Raw genomic sequence first — 7,758 nt, forward strand, 5'->3', positions numbered from 1 at the left:
AAGCATTGAATTGAATTATAATTTCTAATATATAGGATTTATATATTATGTATATATACATATACACATATGTATATACACACATGTGTGTATATTCATATATGTAGAATTTCTAACCATGGTGTCCTTTCAGATTCAATTGGACCTAATCATGTCCTGTACTCCCCTATCTTCTGATAGTCACAAAATATTCAAGGTAGAAAGAAGACTATAGACCTAGTTCAATTCCCTCATTTTATAGACAAGGAAACCATAATACAGATAGATAAAAATCAGTCAGATCCCTAGATCAGAGTGTGGACACTCCAGTTTTCTGTCTCCATTTCTAGCCTGCTTTCTGTTACACCATTATTTACTCCTTAATACCTTCCCTATAGGCTTGGAAAGCGTTGTTCTTGACAATCCTATTTCAAATCTGCCAAATTTGGCATAGCATCTATATATGCTTTTTAAAGGAAATCTAAGGCTGATCCATTCCCCAAATGTCTTCATTTATAATTCTATGATTCTATTACACTATGAACCCTTACCTTAGAAGCTTATTATTCCTCTATGTATTCTGTGTAACTTTATGGCTAAGAGAAATCAGAAAAGGCAATCTGGAATTTCTCTGAGTAGACACAGCTATCTATAGACTTCACCAGCACGACTATGCACACTATATGTGACACCTCCAGAAGGAAATATTCAGTTTACAAACAAGACAGTCCTTGTATCCATGGCTTCAAAATAAAACAGAACATTTTCTTTTAAGTATAGTATTCTGCAGATTCAATTTTCCATTTGTTGACAGCATCAAATTCTACATAAGAGATTATGCATGGTTGAGTTTTATCTGACAAGCTAACTGGAAGGGGAAGAAAATCAAAATATTACTGACCAGGATGAGTTCTATGCTTCCTACCCTATTTATACTGTCTATGATTAATTTACAACTTGATCTTTTAACTGAATTACAATTATTTCTGATTTAGTATATCTCCTGTCAGATAAATATAAAAAATATAGTTAAATACATATAGCTCAGAATTTCAAGATAATATTTATTTAATACTATATATTACCTCATATGATCAGATTATTGCCTTTTGCCTTGGTTGTTATAATGTAGATGAAAATAGACAATTTTGTTGCCTTAATTTAAAAATAAAACTGTAGGGGCAGCTAGGTGGTACAGTGAATAGGGCACCAGCCCTGGAGTCAGTAAGACCTGAGTTCAGATCCAGCCTCAGACACTTGTCCCTTTCTAGCTGTACCTCGGCCAAGCCACTCTACCTGAAACGTCTTGCAAATTTTGTAAAAGGAGGGCTTCTATTGTATTCTGACTATGTGCTCAAATTTATTTATGTGCTATTTATTCTGAATTCTGTCAATTTTTAAAATGAAAGTAAAATTCACATGTCCTTTTATTTTACATATTAGAAAACATTCATTAAATTATTGGAATGGTATTTATAGTTTATTTGTTCAGTTTTAATAGTTCTAAATCATGCTTAAAGTTTTACATTTTAGCTTATCATCACAATGAGTAATAAAAATTTTATTTTGGCTTTGAGAAGAAAATTTCCAAAGCAGAGAAAATTGGTATATATTTATCCTATCCAGATCAAAATTAGAGGGCATAGTAAAAATAAATGCAGAATTAGGATTCTTGGAAATCTGGTTTAAATTCCAACTTTGCTTTTTACTGTGTATTCATAGGTAAGCAACTTAATAACTCTCACCATTTGTTTCTTCATTTATAATATTGGGATAATAATACCTGTAATATCTTCCTCAAAGGATTATTATAAGGCCCAAATTAGCTATTTATATCCAAATACTTTGAAAATTTATAAATGTCAGCTAACATTACTTTTTTTAGATCTCTTGGTAAAAGGATTTCAGAAAATTCAGTATTTTATGTCATTAAAATGTTAATAATCATCTACAGTTGCCAAAGATCTTTGAATTGCCATGCAATGATCTTTTCTTAGTTCCCATGCTTTTTAACCTCTCCATATAATTTGATACTATTGATGAACATTTTCTCCTAGGCACTTTTCTCAGTTAGGAGTTCTCAAGATCTTTCTCCTAGTCTTTTTCCTTTAGTTTTTCTCACAAGCTTTCCTCAGATTTCTTTGCTGCATCTACATCCATATTGCACCTATTTTCTGAAGGTTAACACTCTCTTATCAGGAGATTTCTCTTCTCTTCTCAGCTCTTGTCCTTTCATATCAATTTTACTGACTCATGACTTCACACATATCAGTACTTTTAAACAAAACTATTCCCCATACCTGAAATGCATGTCTTTATGGCTTTTACTATAAACTTTAACCAAAACACCAATACCTGCATCAAACCTTTCCTAATTCCCCCAGATGCTACTCTCACCTTTATCATCTTGCATTTTTGTCTGAAAATCATATTTATTTATTTGATATCTTATTTATATATTATATATGTATAGATAGATAGATAGATGATAGATAGATAGATAGATAGATAGATAGATAGATAGATAGATAGATAGATAGATAGATAGATAGATGATAGATTATTTCTACCAGGTTATAGTAAGCTATTTGCAAGCATGAATCCCCCCCCCCCCCATCCCAACCTCAGGCCTTCAGCATGTGGCAATTTTCTTGAGAGATAAGATGCAATTTAAAACTTGACTGATTTAGTTTGTAATGGTTCGTTACTGATTTGTCTTTTTTTTTTCTATTCCCAGACCTTAGCACAGTATCTGGAACTGCGCATTAATAAATACTTGTTGACTTGATCCGATAAGAATACTTTCAAACATTATGTAGAAAGAAATGTAAGCACATGATTAAAAAAAAAGAATACCAATGTCCATATCTGAATCAATATTTATTTAGAGTTGACTCTATAATGAACTGTGAGATACCAACTTTCCTGAATGTCCGAAATAATATACTTTACTCCTTTCAAATCTGTTTATAATATTAGTAATAAAAAGAGGGGCAGCTAGGTGGTGCAGTGAGTAAGAGTGACGGCCCCAGAGTTGGGAGACCTGGGATCGGTTCTGGCTTCAGATACTTAACACCCACCCAAAATAACTGGCTGTGTAACCTTGGGCAAGTTACTTAACCTCAATTGCTTTAAAATATAATAACAATAAAAGAAAAAAATGTATAATGTAAATGATCCCATAGAAAATACATTCTGCTGAAAAGGGGTAACTGAAATGTGTGGTTAATAAGTTGTAAATGTTTTGTGAATGACAAAAAGAATTCAAATAGTGAATAGAATGGGGATTTGGGAACTTTTGCACAGCAGTTATGACCACCATATTGCCTTCTGAATTTTTAGCTAGGGAGTTAGAAAGTCTTGGCCAGCTGGATGACTTAATGGATAGAATGCTGAGAGTTGATTCAGGAAGACCTGAGTTAAGATCAAACCTCAAGCATTACTAGCTGTGTAACCTTGGGCAAGTCACTTAACCTCTGTCTTAATCCAAGGGAGAAGTTACTGGCAAACCAGTCCAGTATTTTTGTCAAAACCCTCTGGATAATATGATTTACAAGGTCATGAAGAATTAGACACAACAGAACAGCAACAAAACTGAAAAGTTTACTGCAGCAGATTTCTTTTTTGTTGTTGTTTTTGCATCATAAAGCAAGACTAAAGCCGGTGGATAAGGTTGTTGTGCTCCAGTTATTTCTTAAAATAAAGACAATTTTTTAATTCTTTCTTAAAGAACAGCTAATTATAAGCAATTATTCATCAAACAGGTAAAAATAAACTTCAGAGGCTAATCCATTCTGGTGTTCAAAAGTAGAGCTCAGGAGTTTATTACTTTAATTTACTAGAATGAAAGCAAGGTCAGAATTGAAATATTCACTAGATTTTTAATTAAGTAGCAAAATGAGTAAGTGAAGTAGTTGGTGTTTATTTAAACATAAGCTTTATATATTTTTTAATATTACTTCAAGTAATATTTTCTCTTACATTAATTGTTTACCAGCAAGGGAGTAAACAATTATTTTTAAGGAATATTCATGGTTTATTGTTGTAGTTTTTTTTTTTTTTTTACTATAAGATAAGTAATCACTTTCCCCACTGTCAACCATGCCTGTGGAAGTCAAATTTTTTGACATGTTCTTCATGACATAAGGTTGCATAAATATCTGCATAACCACACTTACAGAGGCAGTTAGTTGGCACAATGCATGAAGCACTGGGCTAGGAATCAGAAGGATGAGAGTTCAAAACCCATCCCAGACACTTAGTTGTTTTGCCACCTTGAACAAATCACCTTAGTCTCTGTTTGCCTCATTATGCTCAACTGTAAAATGGGAATAACAACACTTGCCTCTCAAGGTTGGTGTGGGGATTAAATGAAATACATTTTGTAAATATAGTATCATTTGGGTACTTAGGACAGTGCCTGGAATGTAGTATGGACTTAATAAGTACGTGATTCTTCTTCCCACTCCCTCCAATCTTAATAACCTATAGTTGTCTAAAACTCCTGAGTCAAAACCAGCCTTAAAGGGACAACACCTAGCCAACTGAAAGCATTTTTAATAGCCACCAACACTCCATGTACTGACTGTGTGATATGCTGGAAATAGAACTGAACCAACATACTAGAGAACTGGGTTCATTGTTATACTTTGAATCTTTCTGGCTATAAACCTTGGGTAAATCCTGTAAACTCCCTGAGTCTCAGTTTCTTAATTTTTAAAAAGAAGAGATTAGGCAAAATGATTTCTGTGAATATTTCCATATCCAAATCATTATGATTATTCAGTGATATAAAAAATTCTATAGGAAAGCTTCTTCATGACACACTCATGAAAAGCACAACCATATATATACGTATATATGCATATACACACATATATACATTGATACATTAAATAGACATATTCATTTATAGATGTGGACATATATAATATATGCACATTCATAAACACATACTTCTTTTATTTCCTTTTTTTAAATATTAAAAGAATTTACTTTTGTTCTACTTTCATTTCCAAATATATTGGTCCCATTTACCCTATCCACAGAGTAATCTTTTATAGGAAAAAAAATGTAAAAGAACGGTTTTTAAGTAGTTATTCCTACAAATATTCCCAAAGAACACTGAAACTGATAGTACATCATACATTCTAAAACAATAACCTTTCAAAGCTTAAAAAAAAAGAAAAGAAAAATGAATGAGGAATATTTTCCTTATTTCTCCTTTGGGGTCAAATTTAGTCCAAATTATGCAACATTTTATATAATTCATTTTTTTTCATTTACATTGGAGAAGGTATTGATTATATTATTTTCCTCATTCTGTTCACTTTAATTTGCAACAGTTTATATATGACTTCCTATGCTATTCTTTATTCTTCATTTGTTCTCAATTATGTTAAGCATCCACAAATAACAAGCATCAACATTTTCCCCAGTTCTTTACTGCAACTCTTATGCATATTTTAAAATATATCCCTTTTTTGTTCTAATTGAGTTTTAGGAGGATACAGGCCTAAAAGTGGAACCTCTTATTCAAGGGGGGGGGTAAATATCTTATTCACTTTTTAGCAAAAATCCAAATTAATTTGTAGAAATGTTGAAACAATTGATAGTTTAATTAACAGTTTATTTCTGTCCCTATTTTAGGCATATTTTGACAATTTGTAGATCATGATGTAAAAGGCCAGAGATATATTGATTTTAATATTTCTTATTTACAATTTGAGTAATATTTTATGCAATTGCTAATTCTTCTCACAATTTCAAATCTTCTTTTGAGAAGTACTTATTAATGTCATTTCATCATCACACAATATCTTGACAGATTATATATTGATTTCATATTTAGCTTGTATACCAGACCCCTTTGAGAGAGGTTTGATTAAAAAATGTTGCTGCTAAGGCATTTTCCAGTCATGTCTGACTCTTCATGATGCCTTTTGGGGCTTTCTTCCAAAGATACTAGAGTAATTTGCCATTGCCTTCTCTAGCTATTTTATAAATGAGATAATGAATTATATTTTCATCACTCATGAACTATGTGACAGTTGGATGATACATTTGAATAAGTATATATATATATATATATATATATATATATATATGTTTTTTTTTTGTTTGTTTTACTGTTATTTTAGTCATTGTCTGACTCTTCATAATCCCACTGGGACTTTCTTGGCAAAGATACTGGAGTGGTTTGCCATTTCTTTCTACAGCTCATTTTACAGATGCAGAAACTGAGGCAAACAGAATGAAGTCACTTTCCCAGTGTCATAAAACTAGTAAATGTCTGAAGCTGCATTTGAACTCACATCTTCCTGACTCCAAGCTCTCTATTCTCTGACCCACCTAGCTACTAATATGTAGAGGTACATATATTGATATTTGTCTATACCTATCTATATCTAGAGATCTTTATATCATCATGCCTATATGCATGTGTATATATATATATATATACTTAAATATTTGCATATAGACACAAGTGTGGTAGTACATACATGTGTGTGTGTGTGTGTGTGTGGGTGGGTGGGTGCGTGGGTATGTGTGTGAATACATCCTCTTTTAGGATTGTATTTGAATGTTATAAATCAAAACTGAAATGATGACATTGGCATTAATTTATATCTCTTTCCATTATCCTTTCCTAGTCTAGTTAATAAGACTATATTTGATCCACATGAAGTAATTTGATTGACTTTCTCTATTTTAAAGAATATTTTGTGGCATAATATGTTTTAAGGAATTATTTTTCTAAACTTTGTTTCATAAATATTATTTCATTTGAACTTCACAACAATCCTGCAACATGAGTGCTGTTATTAATTACCTTTACAGTTGAGAAAACTACTAAGTCACTTGCCTAGTGTGACACACCTAGTTTCTGAAGTGAGATTTAAACTTAGATTTTCCTGACTTGAGACCCACACTCTATTCATTGTATCACCTAGCTGCTTCAAATAAAAATGTGAAATACTTCCTAAACATTTAAGATCAAATATAAATACTCGCTGTTCTTATTCTTCTAATTGTTTTTATTTTTTTTGACCACTACTATTTCTGCTGCTGCTACTACTACTTCTACTACTTCTCTAAATTGACAAAGTCATAAAGATTAAAAAAGCAAAAGCTAATAAAATGTGTGATAATTGACTTCAATACTCCTTTTTCAATATTTAATTTATTATTAATTCCCTATACTTCAACTATTGGAAATGTTTATAAAACTTCTTGCCTCTTTATTTTTACAAGAATTCCACAATTGTTTTGTTTTTGTTTGAATTACCACTTTTGTTCATTGAGTATTTGATTAAGGTTTGCAGGTTATGTCTTTGGGGTTACAGCTCTGATTTATTTATTTTTTTGTAACACTATACTCTTCTATTTTCTTCTCTAATTTCTCATTAATGCTGAATAAGCCTCTCATGTATCAATTATCTTTCCTTTGTATTTGAAATCCTTCTGGTTTCTTAAAAAAAGTGTTTGTGCTTAATTTGTTCAAGTTAACCACTAAATGTCAGTGTTTGTAATGCAGTGTTTTTCTTTAGATATGTAAGAATAACTTTGGAGAGATCTTTTATCACATATTAATATTTTTGCTTTCTGATATTTATGCTTTTTAAATAATTCTACATTGGCAAACTTTAATTTATGGACTAAATTAAATTCTATTTCTATTTTCTTTATTTATTTTTAATTGATCTTGTTATTCAATTCTCTCTGGGGAATCCATAGGATGCTATCTTTCATTACATAATACCACTTCTTCTTTATTCA

The sequence above is a fragment of the Petaurus breviceps genome, unplaced genomic scaffold, assembly GCF_028583685.1.
Source record: "Petaurus breviceps papuanus isolate PSGF00001 unplaced genomic scaffold, PetGlider_PUasm1.0 90743, whole genome shotgun sequence".
NCBI lineage: Eukaryota > Metazoa > Chordata > Mammalia > Diprotodontia > Petauridae > Petaurus > Petaurus breviceps.